This window comes from Chenopodium album, chromosome 22, assembly GCF_948465745.1.
Source record: "Chenopodium album chromosome 22, dcCheAlbu1.1, whole genome shotgun sequence".
Taxonomy (NCBI): Eukaryota; Viridiplantae; Streptophyta; class Magnoliopsida; order Caryophyllales; family Amaranthaceae; genus Chenopodium; species Chenopodium album.
This window is the reverse complement of record NC_137855.1, coordinates 19,621,922-19,641,918: the sequence shown is the minus strand read 5'-3', so window position 1 is coordinate 19,641,918 and position 19,997 is coordinate 19,621,922. Positions and strand designations below refer to the sequence as shown.

Sequence of the window (19,997 nt, the reverse complement as noted above, 5' to 3'; positions counted from 1 at the left end):
ATCTCTTATTCCCAACATTCTTGCGGTTCTAAGTGGGCACAAATTAATTGTTGAACCATTATCCACAAGAGTCATGGGAATGTTCATTCTTTTGCATATGACTGTGAGGTTTAGAGCTTTATTGTGTTTGTCACCTTCCGGTGGTAGATCTTTATCCGAAAAGGTGACTAAATTGATTGGACTTGGAAGGTCACTCGTGAGGAAGTTAGCAAGTCCCTCAGGAGTAGTGTCCGAATCTATGCCTACTTTGGCCAAAGCATCCATGACTGCAACTCTATGCTCTCGAGATGTGGCTAAGAGTTTCCATAAGTTCATTTCCACTTTAGTCTTTTTTAATTGTTTGACAACATCGTTGTCTTTTATAATAGGCACGGGAATTTTCTTAATAGAAGGTATAGGTTGTGTTGAAATGGGAGGTTGTACTCTCCCGGACCTAGTGAGGACATCTATGGGCGAGTCCTCCTCGTCCCAAATGTCACTTACTGGGTATATTGTTGATAGAGGAGTTTCTTCAATGTCTTTAAGGTAAACATCCTCATTATGACTGTCCCATACTCCGTTAATCGTGGCATCCTATGGAAGTTGAACTAATTTCTTTTCATCAATCAAACGTTGAACCAAGTCCTTAAACTTGAAACAGTGCTCTATTGTATGTCCCCCTGATTGATGATATGAACAATAGTATTTGTCTATTCTTTTTAGTGATTCAAATGGTCTTGGTTCGAGAGGTTGAATTTTTCCATTCTCGGAGAGCATTTTGAACATGTTTGCATACGACGTCCCAATTAGAGTATATTTTCTATTATTCTTTTTGGGAGTGTCAATTACTTGGAGAGAAAAAGATTTCTTTTGTTTGGGTGAGGAGGTCTACTTTTAAGTAACTCATTTTTCTCTTTTATAGCCTCAAAGGTTTGTGAGATCAATTTTTCCAATTCTGTCAATATTGATGTCAACGCCAATACTTCTTGCTTAGTTGCAGGTTCCTGGCCATGGAATTCGAGAGAATCTTCGAAGATTTCTTCTTCAATGGTCTCGATAGGCTCTATGAGGCTAGATGGATCCACTTGATTTTCTTCGTCGGAAATAGCCAAAGAATCTGATAGCGGTGCGGTATTGATACTTGGCTTATTACTTGCAGGAGGCAATGGTAGTTTATTACTATCGATCAAGTCTTGAATGACTTCTTTTAGCCTCCAGCAATTTTCCGTAGTATGACCCCTACCTTGGTGATATTTGCAATGTGCATTTGGGTTCCAGCTAGCCGTTCTTCTTTCGACAGGTGGGTCCCCAAATGGTCCAATAGGAGTTATAAGACCTTTTGCGTGTAAGCGATCAAATGCGGTGTCATAACTCATACCAATAGGAGTATAATTCTTCCTAAATGGTTTCTTTTGTCCTTGATTATTATTCATTGCCAAAACTTCGTTTAGATTAAAGGTGCTAACATTATTTGAGTGGGTAGATTTGGATGAAGAAGGATTGTCGTTCTTCTTATTTTTCCAGCCACTACTTGAGTTACTATTAGCAGCTTTTTGTTTAGCAAGGTCATCTTCAATATTAATTCCAATATCGTAGACAGCTTTGAAGGTGTTTAAATTGCTTTGGTACCTAAGGTGTTTAGAGTATTTTTCTTGGAGGTTCTTAATGAACATCCTAACAGATTCATTCTCACTAGGTACTTCAACCATTTTTGCAGTAGTTTCCCTCCATTTATTAAAGAAGGAGGTGAAACCCTCATTTTCTTTTTGTTTTAGCATTTTTAGCTCTCTATGATCGGTTTTAACTTGTATATTGCATTTATACCTTTCAATGAAAGCGCTCACAATAGATTCCCAACTAGAGGTCTTTTCTTTATCAAGTGAAAAGTACCATTGTTGACATACAGCTTCTAAGGATAATGAAAATACAGAATGAAATGCTTTTCTATCTATCCCCTTAATATTCATTACAGTTTCAAAAGCTCTTAAATGAAAATAAGGATTGTCCATAGCTTTTAACTTAGGGATGTCATTGGGATTGAACTTTTGTGGGAGAAGGTCCTTATCCACCGAGACCCCTTGGGAGCTAATCTCTTGGAATCTGAAGTCGTTGGACAGTTTGCCCAAGCTTTCCTGGATTAGGTCCATTTGTTTCTGTTTTTTAGGATTACTTATTTGCAGTGATAGGTTTTGCAACATCTCAGCCAAGTTGGCTACCTGTCCCTTGACTTCATTAAGTTCTTCTTGACTAGCCATTGCCTTCTTAGCTTTCCTTTTCCTACGGATTGGTTTGTCAAAAAGTAAGACTTGAACAAAAGTGTTGTCCTTGATTAAACGCCCTTCCTTTCTTGACCACGCGCTGTAATTTAAACCATATTTGTTTTAATACTTGACTCTAATTGACTTGACTTTATGGTTCAAAAAAATTAAAAAAAGAAAAAATGGGGTATATATTTAAGGGAAATTTTAAAATTGGAGGATTAATATCCGACTTACCCCCCTAAAGAAAATGACGGAAAACATGCATTCAAGACTCTCTAGACATGGTCATAATGTGACAAACATGTTATGTGTGTGCTTTATGTGTATGTAAGTGACATGCTTTGACTGCTAGTGTATGACCATTGGACTTTAAGCGCCTAAACTCAACATAAGACTTAAACATGGTTTGTACCATTAATAAACTGATTAACCGATTATTAGACTGTTAATTAGACTCATCGTGATGACTCGAGCAAGAAAACTGGACTGTCGCCACTGTTTAGAGCCTGTCGCCAGACGACAAAATTGTCGCCAGGCGACATACACTAAACTGCAGCGCCACAGTCCAAATTCATGTGCCATCGCTGGAACATTAATCTGGACTGTTTCCAGTAATTTTACTCTAAATGGACATGCCTAAAGTCATACTAAGTCGAATTGATTAACTTATTAGCCTTTAATTAATTCAAAATTAATTAATTAATTAGACAAAGTCCTTTTAGTCATTAGTCAATTTTATTTAGTCTTTAACACAAGTCGAACAAACGGTTAACACATATATAATATATACAAACAAAGGCACAAGGAGTTCACATAGTCACAATATGATGAGTTTGCAACCTAACCATGGCTCTAGTTCTCTAAAGTTCGAGGATATGGGTTAAGTCAAAAAGGTCCATGGTTAAGAATCCATATGCAATGCACACAAGCCTACCGGGAGGGTTGGAGCAAATGGACAGGATTCCGCGAGTTCGTGATGAAATCGAACTCGACTCCATGGTTTGGTGGATTCACAAACATTGCACGTACCCAAATCTGAACTTTGCACATGATAGAGGGATATTCCATTGGGAAGGTGAAGCAGGAACCCCCAGAGGGTTATTTCCACATGTAGAACACATATGGGTTCAGAAAAGTGAGAAAATGACTCAATCAATAAGCAAAATCAAGCCAACAATGCTATAATTGGTCAAAGCAAGAAGGCAGACCCCTGGCTCGGTATTGGAAGAACTTGGCGCCAGACTACAGGGACTGTCGCCGCAAAAAAGCCCCTGTCGCCAAGCGACAGAACTGTCGCCAGGCGACAGAAACTTTTTACGGGCGACAAGCCCTGTTTTCTAGACGGTAGTTCCTACATGCCTTGGCAAGTTTCTGTGTTCTTCGAATTTTCCAGATTTCGCATCATCTTTTCGATTCTAGTCATGGAAGATATTTCTCAAATTTCCTACGTGTAAAATTCCTATGGATTGACTCATGGGGTGCTCCCATGAGGACCTTTTAATGCATATGACAATAATGTTAATCAAATCGCGCACATGAAATACTTAGAATTTTTCGAGTCTCATCCGCTCATTCTAAATAATTGGCAAAATTAAATAAATTTCAGGAATATAAATAGAAATCCTCCCCAGTGGAGTCGACAAAAACTGTAGGGAATATTTCAAGCATTATGATCCCAAACTTGAACCCCACTGTGATCATACACTAAAGTACGGTGGCGTTCCAAAGGGAAAGAAAAGAGAGCAACAAGAGTCGCCAACAAGTTTTAGGAACTTGTAAACCCAAAAGACAATCCAAAAGGACCATCAACTCCATAAGTTCTTGAACCAAACAGGGTCCGGGGATGAGGGTACGAATCCAATCTACAAAAGAAAGGACCCGTGATAAGTGACATTTATGTCACTCCTAGGGAGTAGTATTAGAGTCATTTTCGTGTTTGTTTTCCCTTATTTTACCTTTTATTCTCTTGTTTTCTCTTTAATAAAGTCTCTAGTTTATTTTGGTAATTTTGGTGTGTTTTAGTTTATTTTCTTTATTTTATTAGTTTTAGTCTTTTTTCCTATTTTATTTTATTTATTTCTATTTTATTTTTTTTGTCTTGGTTTTATTTTATTTCGTCCTTTATTTATTTTCATTTTATTTATTTCTATTTTATTTATTTTATCTTATTTTATTCTTTGTCCCGATTCTCCCTTATGTTTATTTGGTTGTGTAGGATCGTGCTCGGAGGTTGGAGGTTCGAGTTCAAGGTCCGAGGCACAAAAATGAACTAAGCAAGCTGCTGCTCCAGGCCAACCCCTGCTGCCACTCTTAACCATCACCCCACCTCTTTCTTAACCTCCACCACAACAGCAGCCTAACTCCCCTGCTCCACACACATCGCAGCCTTCACGCGCAACTCCCCTGTTTCAACCAGCCACCACCAATCCCAACAACACCACGCAACACCACCAGCTCCACCACACTGCCCTGCTCACTGCTTTCCACTCACAAATCACCAGCAACACCCCGCAACACCACACGCACACCACCAGCCACAACAATAACTTCCGCCACTCACAGCCACCAATCCATCAACAACCCCAATTACAGCAGCAACCACGCACTCCAACCGTCATCCACCATCTTTAATCTCCACCATCAACAACACCAACAGCAGCGAACACAACTCACTCGCAACCACGCACCACCTCAAACAAACCGCCAACAATAACCACCTCCAATCAGCAGCGCAACTCCGCAACCACCACCAATTCGCATCTCCCACTGCACCAACAACAATCAGCGCATCAATCAAACCCAAATCCGCAACAATTGCATTCCCGAAGCTACCCAGACCTCCGCGATCGCGTAGCTCTGTCAGAAGGCGCACAAATTGGAGTTTAAAACAGATTGGAGGCAGTAGCATTTGCGCGACCTCTGCGCGATGTCTTCGCAGGCGCGCAAATGTGGGTTCAATCACGAGCTTCGCACGTGATTTTAATGAAAATCGAAGGGCCACGATTTGATGCTAGATGATTGTAGATGATGAACGGTGGTGATCGTGATAATTGATGATGCGTGATGGTGATGATGGATGATCAGAGAGCAGCCATGAAGAAGAAGAAGGGAATTGGGGATTTTGGGATAACAAGGAACAGAAGTTGACTTAGTTAAGGTTCATTATTATCGATTGTTATTTAATGGTACCTCCTAGTATATGGTTCTAATGTGGAAACATAGAGGCTATGTTAGGAGAAGCCAATTGACCCCGGAAGGCGGCTAGATTGGACCCTTTATTTCGATATTTGAGCATGTTTAGTTCATAATTAATTCAATTTCTATGCCTTTGTTTATGTTCAAGTGAATGTTATACCTAAACCATTTCCCTTAATGTTTTATTTCTTGTTTTAGCATTTTTAGACTTTAGGTTATTTATCTCCTATTCCGGACTAGCTTAATTGTCGATAACATTTGTTGGTGTTTAACCGTTCTCTGTGATTCGACCCCTATTCTTGCCTTATGCCCGTATTAGGTTTGTTTAGGTTGTATAAATTGTATTTGATCTAGGGATAGTCATTTGACGACGCGATTATTCCCTTGTCAAATTGGCGCCGTTGCCAGGGAACGGCTTCCATTACCGTTGTGTTATCTTATTGAGACTAGTCCATTGTATATATTTTTCCTTTGATTTATTTTTGTTCTCTTTTTTTTGTTTTTGTTGTTGAAAAATGGCACGTTTTTCTTTTCCTCAATATGATAGTGAGCCTTTTTATATCTATTTCCATAGACTTGTAGAGTTTTTGAACTATAATGGTTGTAATCCTTGTGCAGGTTGTGAGATTTGTTATTATGGCATGAATGAACAAACGAGATATGAAGTTGAAAGTAGGTTTAATGGTGAATTTCAAGCATTAACGGTTCATAGTGCTTGGAGCTTTTTTGTACGGTTCGCTAAGGATGTACGCAATAGGGCATGTAATGTTGCTAATTTTGATTCTCAATGTGATAATAGTTTTATTGGTGGCATGAATCCCCATGATTTGTCTTGTGATCCTATATGTGAACCTAGTAAAAGTGATTTCAACTCTTTTTCTCCTATTGTTGATGATGAATCTCATTTGCTTGATTATGCCCCCTTTCCCCAATATGATGATGCTCATGCATATAATGTGAATGATCCTCCCTCCTCATCTTCTTGTTCTTACATGGCTCCAAATTATTTCCCTTATGCTTCTAATGAATCCTTTTATGAGGGTAATTTTATGGAAAATCTGAAGGAAGAGAAGATATTGAAGATAATGGAGATGATGGAGAGGTGTAACGAGATGAGGGAAGTTGAGAATAGGGAGGTGGAAGCTAGAATGAAGATGCTTGAGAGCCAAATTCTCCAATTAGCCAACTCTCAAGAAAACGCCCTTCGTTCTTCTTCTCTTCCCCATATGAGTGAGGATCCCATTAGAGAGCATTCGAGAGATGGTGAAGGAGTAGAGAATGAAGAGAGTGTTGATTTTGAAAATTCTAACCCTCTTTCCCATCTTGATGAGTCTCAAGTGTATGTTTGTGAACCTTCAATCTACGAGTATATAGACTCTTTTGAGGCAATGTCCCACATATTTTTCGAGAGTCATATGAGGACTTGTAGATTATTGGATGATTTCATCGAGAACGCTTCTTGGGACTTAGATGAGTTTGAGATGAATCTACCTCCATTCATGCATGATTTTGGGACCTTGGGTTTTGAGATAGTTAAAGGAAAAGTTGTCTATTGTGGTGAAAAGAAGGATAAGGTTGATTCCCTTGGAGTTTTTGAGCTTGAGGGAGGTGTAGATCGTGAGTGCCCTTCGTTTGAGGACTCAATGATTGATTTTCATGCCCTCATTGGCGATGTGAGGCCGTGTGGTGAGGGAGTAGCTACCCTTTTTCCCGTTTCTCATACCCCTTTTTCTCTAAGGTTTGACCACATCCCTTCTTACCCTATTTCTCTCCCTTCCTATCTCAAAGAGCCTATTGGGGAGCCGCCCTCTATGGATGATTTTCATGTCCCTCCTTCCATCATTGTTGAGGATAAGAGGAATTTTTCCAACAAAAAAATTTGTGATGAGGATGTGCCTTTTTCCTTTTCTTTCCATTCTTCTTTACCTTCTTCTACTTCTTACTTTCTTGAGTTTCCTTTCGATCCTTCTTCTTCTTTCTTTTGGCATCTCCCTCTTCACTTACGTGCAATGATTTTGTTGCACTTTCTTATCCCGTGAAATGTGTAGTAGTGCATTTGACAAGCTCTTGCGTGCGTTGAATTATCATTTCCTAGAGCGGTCTCGCTTGGACGTTAAACAAGCCTTTGCGGGAAGTAACCCGTGTTTTATTGCTTCCATTTTCTTTTCTTTTTAGATTAGATTTTCTCTCATGGACGTGTTTGTGTTCCTTGCTAGGTACACAACTTGATATACTCTTGCGCATTGGTGATGATCAAGAATCAAAGAAATGTGCCTCAACTTACCTATCATGTGGAATTCGAGCCTTATTTGTAGAGATTGTGGCTACTATGAGGTTATTTCGGGTTTTTTGTGTGATTTTGCATTTATCCCATATCTGGTAATATCCTTCTTTTCCCTCTCTCTCTTACTTATTGTGACTTGAAGATCATGTGTTGGTAATGTTGGATTAATTTTTCCTTGTTTTCCCCTCCTTGGTTTCATCGTTTATGATTTGAGAGCTTGGTTTCATTCAAGCTTGGGGGAGGGTATTCTATCATGTTTGGTGGGATGTTGATTCATATATGTCATGCACTTGAGAATATGCATTTCCATGTTTTTCATGCTTTTGGAAAATCCAAAAATATTTTTGTTTACTTCAAGGCAAGTTTAGCAAAATGTGTTTTGTTTGTACTTATTTTGGACATTATATCTTTTGGATTTGTTTACTCTTGAATGCCTTTCTTCCTAAGTGGTTAATGTGTGCACGGTTTGAGAGTGTCATTGGTTGACTCTAGGATATTACATGCTAAGGTAGCCGGGTTAAGAACTTTTAGGAATCCATGAAGCCCTAGTTCACGTGGTATGTGGTAAGATGGTGTTGCTCTCTATAGTGGATTTGGCACCCTTAGTTGGTATTTGCTTAGTTATAATCCCGTGTGAGGTAACATTGTTCTAGCCTTCATCACTTTGTTGTGTGGCACATTTGGATCCTTAGCTATGCATGTCTTGATCCTTGTTTTGACTTATAGCTCCCAAGATCGTGACCGAAGCACTCTAGGGGAGGAAAAGGGCACTTCTTTCTCATTTTTCTTTATCTTCTTTTTATTTTGTTACAAATTTGATTTTCTATTTTGCATAAACCTACTTGCTAGCCAATTTGAGCCTTATGTTTCCCGCTCTTGTTTAAACCACATTACAAACCTAATGGCCTATGTTTACCAACCTTTTAGTTAGTGAAGCATTGGCATGTGAGGTTTGAGTTTTCAGATGTTGATCATAAACAAGATGCATTTTGAGATTTGGTTAGAGTTGAGCTTGTAAAGAAATATGCAAATTTATGAAAATCAAATGAAGTTTCAAGAAAAAGCCGTCCAAATTTTAAAAAAGGCAAGGACAATGAATAAAGTTAAAAAAAGAAAAAAAAAACAAAAAAACAAAAAACAACAAAAATATTTTAGTTGGTTTCATTTTCTTCCTTAGTTTAAGCATTGAGGACAATGCTTTGTTCAAGGTTGGGGGGAATATTGTGTGTTTGTGTTGAATAAGCTTGGTTGAATGGCATTAGTGGTATTTTTGCTTGATATTTAGTGAATTCTTGAGTTATTTTTGAGTGTCGGCTGCACTTTTTGCTTCACTTAGGAAATTTCACCAAATTTTAAATTTTTACCCCGCCTTAACCCTTAGCCTTACGTTACAACCAATAAAAAGACCCTTAGACTCTAGTGGGTTAGGTCAAAAGAACGGTGGAGAGAGATAGACTTCAAACCTATGGAAAGAGTATGCATAGTTGAGACGTCGGGATTACCTTCTCAAAGTTTTTCATTTATTTATCTTTTTCCGGTTCCTTCGCGGAATCTTGAGAAGCTAGCTTAAGGGTTGATTTGAAGCTAGTGGAGAGAACGTGGCCCGATTGGTTGGGGCTAGGGTGGATTGAGTCCTAAGTAGTTCTCTATGCTTAGCATGTGTTATGTTTCAATCAACCATTGACATCTTGGAACGTGCATACATTTGTCCATTTAGAAAGGTTTGCATTCATTAGTACTTGTCCTTATCTCTTGTCCATATATGAGCTTGTGTTTGCTTTTTCTCTTCGTGTTTCTTTTCTTTCCTTTTGTTGCCTTGCCTTGGTTTTTCTCAAGAGTTGTGGGGTAAGCTCTTAGGAAACCCTCACGAGACCTCATAGGCGACTTTGGGGTTTTAAGGGCTTGTTGTAGCTAAAAACAACTGTGATTCCTACGACAGTGAGTTAGTGTACATTCTTTCTCCTTGTTTCTATTTTGTTTCTTTTGCTTTCAATAATTCCATCTTGTTCTCTTTTGCCTTAGCTTTGCTCGAGGACGAGCAAAGGTTTAGCTTGGGTGATTTCATAAGTGACATTTATGTCACTCCTAGGGAGTAGTATTAGAGTCATTTTCGTGTTTATTTTCCCTTATTTTACCTTTTATTCTCTTGTTTTCTCTTTAATAAAGTCTCTAGTTTATTTTGGTAATTTTGGTGTGTTTTAGTTTATTTTCTTTATTTTATTAGTTTTAGTCTTTTTTCCTATTTTATTTTATTTATTTCTATTTTATTTTATTTGTCTTGGTTTTATTTTATTTCGTCCTTTATTTATTTTCATTTTATTTATTTCTATTTTATTTATTTTATCTTATTTTATTCTTTGTCCCGATTCTCCCTTATGTTTATTTGGTTGTGTAGGATCGTGCTCAGAGGTCGGAGGTTCGAGTTCAAGGTCCGAGGCACAAAAATGAACTAAGCAAGCTGCTGCTCCAGGCCAACCCCTGCTGCCAATCTTAACCATCACCCCACCTCTTTCTTAACCTCCACCACAACAGCAGCCTAACTCCCCTGCAACACACACATCGCAGCCTTCACGCGCAACTCCCCTGTTTCAACCAGCCACCACCAATCCCAACAACACCACGCAGCACCACCAGCTCCACCACACTGCCCTGCTCCCTGCTTTCCACTCACAAATCACCAGCAATACCCCGCAACACCACACGCACACCACCAGCCACAACAATAACTTCCGCCACTCACAGCCACCAATCCATCAACAACCCCAATTACAGCAGCAACCACGCACTCCAACCGTCATCCACCATCTTTAATCTCCACCATCAACAACACCAACAGCAGCGAACACAACTCACTCGCAACCACGCACCACCTCCAACCAAACCGCCAACAATAACCACCTCCAATCAGCAGCGCAACTCCGCAACCACCACCAATTCGCATCTCCCACTGCACCAACAACAATCAGCGCACCAATCAAACCCAAATCCGCAACAATTGCATTCCCCAAGCTACCCAGACCTCCGCGATCGCGTAGCTCTGTCAGAAGGCGCACAAATTGGAGTTTAAAACAGATTGGAGGCAGTAGCATTTGCGCGACCTCTGCGCGATGTCTTCGCAGGCGCGCAAATGTGGGTTCAATCACGAGCTTCGCACGTGATTTTAATGAAAATCGAAGGGCCACGATTTGATGCTAGATGATTGTAGATGATGAACGGTGGTGATCGTGATAATTGATGATGCGTGATGGTGATGATGGATGATCAGAGAGCAGCCACGAAGAAGAAGAAGGGAATTGGGGATTTTGGGATTTTTATTTTTCTTTTAATTTTATTTCTTTTATTTCCCTTTTTTCTATTTTCCTTTTCTTTTCTTTTGTTTTATTTTATTTTCTTGATTTGTTTTCTTTTATTTTCTTTATTATTTTTTAGCTTGTATTATAAATACCCCTTTGGGGTTATTTCCTCCTAACTTTTCAATCACCCATAATTTTATTCTATTCTCTAATTAGTTTTAGGAGAGCTTCTCTCTCTAGGTTTAGTTTAGGATTAGGGTAGTTTAGAGAGAGAAAGTGAGGGTTTCACCATTGTTTAACTTGGATTTTGAAGAAGAAATTGATCATCTTTTCTATTGATTTGCATCTTCAATCAATGAGAATCTCTAACTCTCTCTCCTCTATTTTTATTGCTTTATTTTTATTATTATTTTAGTTGTTGGTATTGCTTGTTAATCATGTTGATTCTTGGTTATTTGTTAATTAATCTTGTTATTATCATGATTAGTGAGTAATTTCCCCATTAAGGGGATGGTTGTGGGGTAGTTGAATCTTGAGCATGTTCTAGGTTTAGAGTTGATTTATTTGTGATTAAAGTCTTTATATGCTTGATATTCTTTAATCTTCTTGCAAGTGCACATTGTTGGTTGATTAAAGGTGAATCTTTGCTAACAAGGAACGGAAGTTGACTTAGTTAAGGTTCATTGTTATCGATTGTTATTTAATATTACCTCCTAGTATATGGTTCTAATGTGGAAACATAGAGGCTATGTTAGGAGAAGCCAATTGACCCCGGAAGGCGGCTAGATTGGACCCTTTATTTCGATATTTGAGCATGTTTAGTTCATAATTAATTCAATTTCTATGCCTTTGTTTATGTTCAAGTGAATGCTATACCTAAACCATTTCCCTTAATGTTTTATTTCTTGTTTTAGCATTTTTAGACTTTAGTTTATTTATCTCCTATTCCGGACTAGCTTAATTGTCGATAACATTTGGTGGTGTTTAACCGTTCTCTGTGGTTCGACCCCTATGCTTGCCTTATACTCGTATTAGGTTTGTTTAGGTTGTATAAATTGTATTTGATCTAGGGATAGTCGTTTGACGACGCGATTATTCCCTTGTCAACCCGCCCTATAAAATAGGCCTCTAATTTGTTCTGCTCGTATTCATGCGCGCTTTTTGAATAACATACAAACATTATGTTAAACCTACCCTGTTTATCTATCTTGGTTGAAATTAATGCACAAATAAGACTATTATTGGCGATCACTTGAGTTAAAATCACATTAGCCTAAACCAAATTATTAATAATCTTATTAAGCGTGATTTCAAGTACAAATTCCCTTTAAACCTGCATAAAAGGCGTGATCAAGCAATAACAATAAAAATATAATCAAGCAACATAATAAATCATTAAACAATAACCATGATGATAATAGCATGATAATGCATAATAAAGCTTAATAATAATAGCAAGATCCTAGGCATGATACTAACAAGATTAATAACAACTCCTAGCATGTCACTAAACAATAAAGATCAAAGCTTTAAACCTAACATGGTACTAACATGATATCATGATATTTGAAATGAGTAAAGGCACCCTAAACATGATACTAGAAAGCATAAAATAACATCCTAACATGGTACTAGGAATTAAAAGCATCCTAACATGATACTAGGAATCATAAAACAATAATAAACATGCAATCTACATTGTGAAAGAAATAGGGAGTAAGCTAATCTACTTACTTTGAAGCCTCGTACCTCTTTCTAATAACAAAATACACAAGTTAGTAAACTTCAATATAAATAATAAACAATAATTAAAGAATTAAATTAAAATCAAATTAAATAAAGTTTTGACTAGCTTTGGACCAAACCCTCAGAAATTATCAAACCTTGCACGTCTAGGGTGAAGGCAACTTCGAACTTGGCTAGATGATTCAAGATCTTGTGAATGCGGAATATTGTTTGTAAAAAGCTAGTTTTAGAAAAGAGAGGGAGAAAGAAAGCATATATTGCTCAAGAGAGAAAAGAGAGAATTAAGAAAGAATTAATGATAAGAATTGATGATTCTGAAAACAAGGATTCGGACCCTATTTATAATGAAAATAGTCCGGAAAAATCATAGAATTTGATAAGGAATAAAACTACACGCTGTCGCCAGGAATCAACGCTGTCACGACGCGACAATGTCTGTCGCGCGGCGACAGACTTGTCGTTTGGCGACAACCTGTATTAACGCGTTTTCTTCACGCGGAATCCGATCATTAATCAACTTGATCTACGGAGTCCGTACAGAAGATAAAATATGTATTTTTAAGATAATAAAACGATATTTTACTCCAAATAAAAGTCTATTTTAAAATAATTAATTATTAAATCTAGTAATATTAGAATTAAAAAGAACTTTCTAGATACTTCTAGAAAACTATAATTAATCCTAATAATTTTAGGAATAATAATTAACATTGGGCCCTCCTCTAGATCATTGGGCCGTACTTAAATAATTAACCAAGCCTAGTTTAGTATTTTGGCCATAACTTCCTCAATATTCATCGGAATTGGGCTTATAATATATCGTTGGAAAGGTTTTTCCGAGGCCCATCCAACTACACTATTATTGGACCTTAATTATGGACCAAACTAAACTGGTTCGGCTATTTTCAAATAAATAAAGTCAATTTCAAAAACAGGGAGAAGAGAACTTTAATTAAAACTAAACTGCAACACTTGACTTTCAACCACTTTCACCTAATTCGATAACAGTACAACGTGAAAGGCATTCATCACTGGGTTTGGTTTTGGGGAGACACAAATGGGTGTCTACAAGAGGAGAGAGAAGGAGGAGAGGAGGAGAGAGAAGGAGGAGAGAGAGGCGCCTAAGAGAGAAAAGCTGAGGGTATACTTAGGGTTAGGGTATTTAAAGGAGAGAGCTAAGGAACAAAATGGGCCGGTTTATTTTTTTAAGAATGCCACCGGTTTTGAACCGGTGGGATTTATGTTTTTCCCACCGGTTCGGTTTGAACCGGTGGCAATAATCTCCCCTCAAAATCCCGCCCATTTTCCCCCCATTTTTCCCCACCAATTTTTAAAAACCGGTGGCCTTGAGGCGGTGCCTATCTTCTTTTTTCACCTAGTGTTAGAAACATGTTGGCCCCTATTGCCTCCGGTGCCTTGGTTGGGAACATTGCTTTGTTGATTGTTTCCCATGTTAACTTGATCACCAAAATTTTGATTTTGATGGTCGTGGTATCGGAAATTAGGTTGTTAGTTTTGATAACCATACCCCCTTTGGTTACAGTAGCCTCTTCCATTGAAATTGGAAGGGCCTCCCCCACCATGGTATTGGTTATCATAACCACCACCACCACTTTGGTTCCAACCACGGTTTCCACCTTGATTCCAATTCCCCATTTGATTGGAGTGTGGCCTCAAGTTCCCTACATTCCCCATTCTAGGAGCAAAATTCATAGCATTGACATCTTCCACATTATCATCATGTTCATGGGGAGGGGGTTGAACTTAACAAGCATACACACAATGGGAGGTATCATGATCATAGGTTTCACAATTAGAGCAAAACATGCATCCTTGAGGCATTTTAATATAAGAAGAGGGGGAAGAAGTGATCATACCATTGCCTCCCTTGGTTGAAGGGGAGGTATTACTATGGAGATTGGACTTGTTGATTGCGTAGATAAGTTGTTGATTGCGTTGGCATGCTCCAATGCATAGAAACTTTTGCTAGAAGTAGCCTCCCTTTCTCCTTCATACCAACCATCATAGTGCTTTGCGGTTTCCTCTATGATGCACTCCACTTCATCCTCTCCTTTATTCATGATTGGACCGCCGGCCGCGGCGTCTAGGCTTGTTCGCCCTTGAGGTGTGAGACCTCCATAGAAAGTGTGAATGAGTTGATACTTAGGTATCCCATGATGTGGGCATTGACGTTGAAGCTCTTTGTACCGGTCCCATGCCGCACTTAGAGTCTCACCACTCTTTTGGCGAAAACCTTTAATCAAAGACCGAGCCTCGGTGGTCTTCCTATGGTTGTAAAATCTCCTCAAGAACGTCGTAGTTACTTGGTCCCAAGTTGTGAGAGAGTTAGGGGGCACCTCCTTCTCTAGCCATTCTAGACCTCTCCCAATTAAAGAAAATGGAAACATCTTGAGGCGAATATATTCTTGAGTCACTCCATTGGCTTTGATTGTGTAACAATATTTCTCAAACTCTTTCAAGTGCTCATAAGGACTCTCAAACTTTCCACCCGAGAATTGTTTCCTCCCTATCAAAGCAATCAAATTGGGCTTGATTTCGAAATTGTTGGCTTGAGTGGTAGGAGTTAGGATCCCACTTTGTGCTCTAAAGGCTATGGGAGCTCCAAGACAACTCAAAGGTGTTTTCTCTCCCATTTTAGAACCTTCTTCACTTTCAGACTTAAAGATTGAAAAGGGGTTGATTCCCGAACTTGATGGTGAATTAGGGCTATCTAAGTCTTCACTTGAGGGCGAAGATGGTGGAGTATCTTCCAATTCTCTTACTCCTTCTTTCGTCGGGGTGTGAGAATTTCTACTCCTCGCTCTCGCTTCTCTTCGAAGTAAGGACAAACACCTCTCTTGTTTGGGGCATTTTTCACCCTTGACAAGTGGACCAATGAGGAGGTGCCACGTGTCAGAGGCTGGCAGGTCACCTTTGACCAATCTCCAGCTGACACGTGGCCTCTCCAGATACTCTTTCAGAATTGCGGCCTTCAAGGGCCCAATTCCCAAAAATCCGCTATTTGGCGGCGCAGCCCATCAATTCTAGGTTAAAATAACCTAGGAAAGGGCACTTTTCCCAAGGACCCTATAAATAGGGAGATATTCCCCCAAAATGGGGGACATTCAGAAATTCACCACACATTTATTACACCCTATTCTCTCTCTCATCTGAGAACTCCTGAGCTTGGAATCCAAGCAGATCCCCACCTTAAATTCCGCACTTTTTACTCTCCTTCAAGTTACTAACTTGAGCGTAGGAGGCGGAGCACCACCCAAACGGTGTCTTCGTTGGTTTTGCAGGTACATGATGAGTGGCATTTATGCCACAATTTAGTGTTCTCTTTATGGGTTTTTCCCACCCATTTGTAGCTTGTTTGCCCCCTTTTCTCTCCTTTTTGTTCCTCTTTACTTTGTTTGCCTTTCTCCTTGTTTTCTTTGTTTTCGTTTTGTAGGAACCAAGACATTGGAAGAAGAGCAATTCACCCCCAAACTCCCCTGTGTGCGGGCGCGCAGCTCTGGGAGAACCCGCGCAGGATGGCTCCTTGAGCAGAACACAAACAGAAGATTTGTGCGCCTTGTGCGCGCTCAGTGTGCGGGCGCGCGACTTTGATGTGTGCGGGCGCGCGGCTCTGGGAGAACCCGCACAGGACAGCATTAGAAGCAGAATCAAAACAGAGTGTTGCGTGCGCCATGTGTGCGCCTTGTGTGCGGGCGCACACTCCTCAAGCGCGGGCGCGCAGTGTTGCTGAGAGAAGGCGCGCATCCATGGGTTTCATTCTCCGTACCCACAGATCTGCGGGCGCGCAAGATCTGCGAGGGCGCACACCCAACTTCTGCGCGGGCGCGCAGTGTATGTGCGCGGGCGCGCACCGCTGAGCTGCAGTCTTTATTATTTCGTATTTTTGTATCTTTTGGGGGGACCTATATATATAGGTCGTAGAGAGTTTAGTGCATCATCTATTTTACTTAGAAACATTTTAGCCCTAATCTAGTGAGAGAAACTTCATTAGTAGAGAGAGAAAGTGTGGATTTCCATTGATGAACTTGGATATTGAAGAAGGAGCTTGATTGAATCTTTGTAAATCTTCATCTTCAATTAATTAGCAATGTCTTACTCTCTCTCTCTTTGCTTTTCTATTTAGTTTTATTTGCTTATTTTGATTTTTCCTTCATTGCTTATTGATCATGTTGATGCTTATTGATTTGATGATTGATATTGCTTTCAATATGATTTGTGAGTAGTCACCTAGCCAAGGGTGTGGGGATGGTGTAGTTGTTGATTGATTCATGCTTATGATGTTGGGGTTTTGTTAATGGTGATTAAAGTCTTTGTATGTTTGATGTTCTTTAATCTTCTTGCAAGTGCACATTGTTAGTTGATTAAAGGTGAATCTTTGCTAACAAGAAACGGAAGTTGACTTAGTTAAGATCCATTGTTATCGATAGTTCTTTGATTGCACCTTTTAATATATGGTTCTAGTGTGGAAACATGGAGGCTATGTTAGGAGAATTTGATTAACCCCGGAAGGCGGTTAGATTGAGCTTTAATTCGATATTCTTACATGCTTAGTTTACCATTGCTTTGCTTTCGTGTTATTGCATGATCAATTGGCAACTACATCTACCTACTTCCCTTGGTGCTTAGTTATATTGGTTTTAATCATTCTTAATCTCTAGTTTAATTTCTTAGCTTTTCACACTTCTCGTTCCGAGGTAGCTTAAGTATTGAGTTGTGAATGTGGTGTTTATGCATGTCTCCTTGTGGTTCGACCCCTATACTTGCCTTATACTTGTATTAGGTTTGTTTAGGTGTATAAATTATATTTGATCTAGGTGTAGTCGTTTGACGACGCGATTATTCACTTGTCAAATTGGCGCCGTTGCCGGGGAGACGGCTTCCATTAATTTTTCACTACTTTATTTGAGACTATCTCATTCCTTGTCTGTTAGTATTTGTTACTTCTTGTTACTTGTCAGTGCTTACGTTCTCCTTAGCTTTGTTGTATGAACAGAGGACGAACTCGCTCAAGATCTTTGTCCTTACTTCGAAGAGAAGCGAGAGCGAGGAGTAGAAATTCTCACACCCCAACGAAAGAAGGAGTAAGAGAATTGGAATATACTCCACCATCTTCAGCCTCAAGTGAAGACTTAGATAGCCCTAATTCGCCATCAAGTCCGGAAATCAACCCCTTTTCAAACTTTAAGTCCGAAAGTGAAGAAGGTCCTAAAATGGGAGAGAATACACCTTTGAGTCGTCTTGGGGCTCCCGAAGCCTTTAGAGCCCAAAGTGGGATCCTAACTCCTACCACTCAAGCCAACAACTTCGAAATCAAGCCCAATTTGATTGCTTTGATAGAGAGGAAACAATTCTCGGGTGGAAAATTTGAGAGCCCTCATGAGCATTTAAAAGAATTTGAGAAATATTGTGACACAATCAAAGCCAACGGGGTGACTCAAGAGTACATCCGCCTCAAGATGTTTCCATTTTCTTTAATTGGGAGAGGTCTAGAATGGCTAGAGAAGGAGGTGCCCCCTAACTCTCTCACAACTTGGGACCAAGTGACTACGGCTTTCTTGAGGAAATTTTATAACCATAGGAAGACCGCCGAGGCTCGATCGTTGATTCAAGGCTTTCGCCAAAAGAGTGGTGAGACTCTAAGTGCGGCGTGGGACCGGTACAAGGAGCTTCAACGCCAATGCCCACATCATGGGATACCCAAGTATCAACTCATCCACACTTTCTATGGAGGTCTCTCACCTCAAGGGAGAACAAGCCTAGATGCCGCCGCCGGCGGTCCAATCATGAACAAGGGAAAGGATGAAGTGGAATGCATCATAGAGGAGGCCGCAAAGCATTATGATGATTGGTACGAAGGAGAAAGGGAGGCCACTTCTAGCAAAGGTGTCTATGCATTGGAGCAAGCCAACGCAATCAACAACCTTTCTTCCCAAATCTCCAAGATGGCCAAGCAAATGGATGAAATGATGAAAGAAAGGTCCAACCCTCATGGTAATACCTCCCCTTCAACTAAGGGAGGCAATGGTATGGCCACTTCTTCCCCCTCTTCTTATAATAAAATGCCTCAAGGATGCATGTTTTGCTCAAATTGTGAAACCTATGATCATGATACCTCCCATTGTGTGTATGCTTGTGAAGTTCAACCCCCTCCCTATGAACATGATGATAATGTAGAAGATGTCAATGCTATGAATTTTGCTCCTAGAATGGAAAATGTAGGGAACTTGAGGCCAAACCCCAATCAAATGGGGAATTGGAATCAAGGTGGAAACAGTGGTTGGAACCAAAGTGGTGGTGGTTATGGTAACCAATACCATGGTGGGGTAGGCCCTTCCAATTTCAATGGAAGTGGCTACTCTAACCAAAGAGGGTATGGCTACCAAAACCAACAACCCAACTCCCGATACCAAGACCATCAAAATCAAAATTTTGGTGATCAAGGTAACATGGGAAATAATCGACAAAGCAATGTTCCCAACCAAGGAACCGGAGGCAATAGGGGCCAAAATGTTTCTAACTATGCCCAAACCAATAAGCCTCCGGGTTTCCATCAATCCCAACTTCCTCCACCTCAACAACCTCTTCAAATTGAGGCCCCTCCTAATGATCCCGTGATGGCTTAGCTAGATGCCATCATGAAGATGCATGAGGAGGAAAAGAAGAGGAATGAGGAGGATAAAAAGCGAGCCAATGCTCATATGAAAATGCTTGAAACCCAAATTGCCCAACTTGCTTCCAATTCCTCTTCTTCTTCTTCTTCCTCTATCCCTAGTCAAGGAGTCAACCCAAAACCTTTGTATGCCGTGACAACAAGGAGTGGAAAGGTAGTAGGGAGTGACCCCTTAGTTGAGGAAGAACCTCGAAATGAAGTAGAGTTGGAGAGGGGGAGTGAGAGAACCAAGGAACCTTCTAATGTTGAGAGGGAGAAGGATGTTGAGGTGCAAAAGGAAAAAGAGACCACCCCCTTGCCCCTAAATCTCCAACCTAGAGAGGAGAGGCTACCTTTTCCCCAAAGATTTGTGAGAGCTAAGCTTGATGCTCAATTTGGGAAGTTGTTGGATGTGATCAAGAATTTGCATGTTTCCCTTCCTTTTGTAGATGCTATGAAACAAATGCCCCATTACTCTAAGTTTTTGAAAGATCTATTGAGTGGGAGAAGAGAGTGTGAAACGGTGAGCTTGACCGCCAATTGTAGTGCAATCCTTTCCAACAAACTTC

General features: G+C 39.9%; 2 non-coding genes across 2 annotated transcripts; one reads left to right on the top strand and one right to left on the bottom strand.

The window, feature by feature from the left end:
- Positions 1-14,927: 14,927 nt before the first annotated feature.
- Positions 14,928-15,033, top strand: LOC145606404 (small nucleolar RNA R71). Its single transcript, XR_014105287.1, has one exon. It is a non-coding gene; the product is annotated as a small nucleolar RNA R71 (small nucleolar RNA).
- A 3,335-nt stretch (positions 15,034-18,368) lies between these two features.
- On the bottom strand, positions 18,369-18,474 carry LOC145606438 (small nucleolar RNA R71). The gene has a single exon (XR_014105314.1). It is a non-coding gene; the product is annotated as a small nucleolar RNA R71 (small nucleolar RNA).
- Between the last annotated feature and the right edge of the window lie 1,523 nt (positions 18,475-19,997).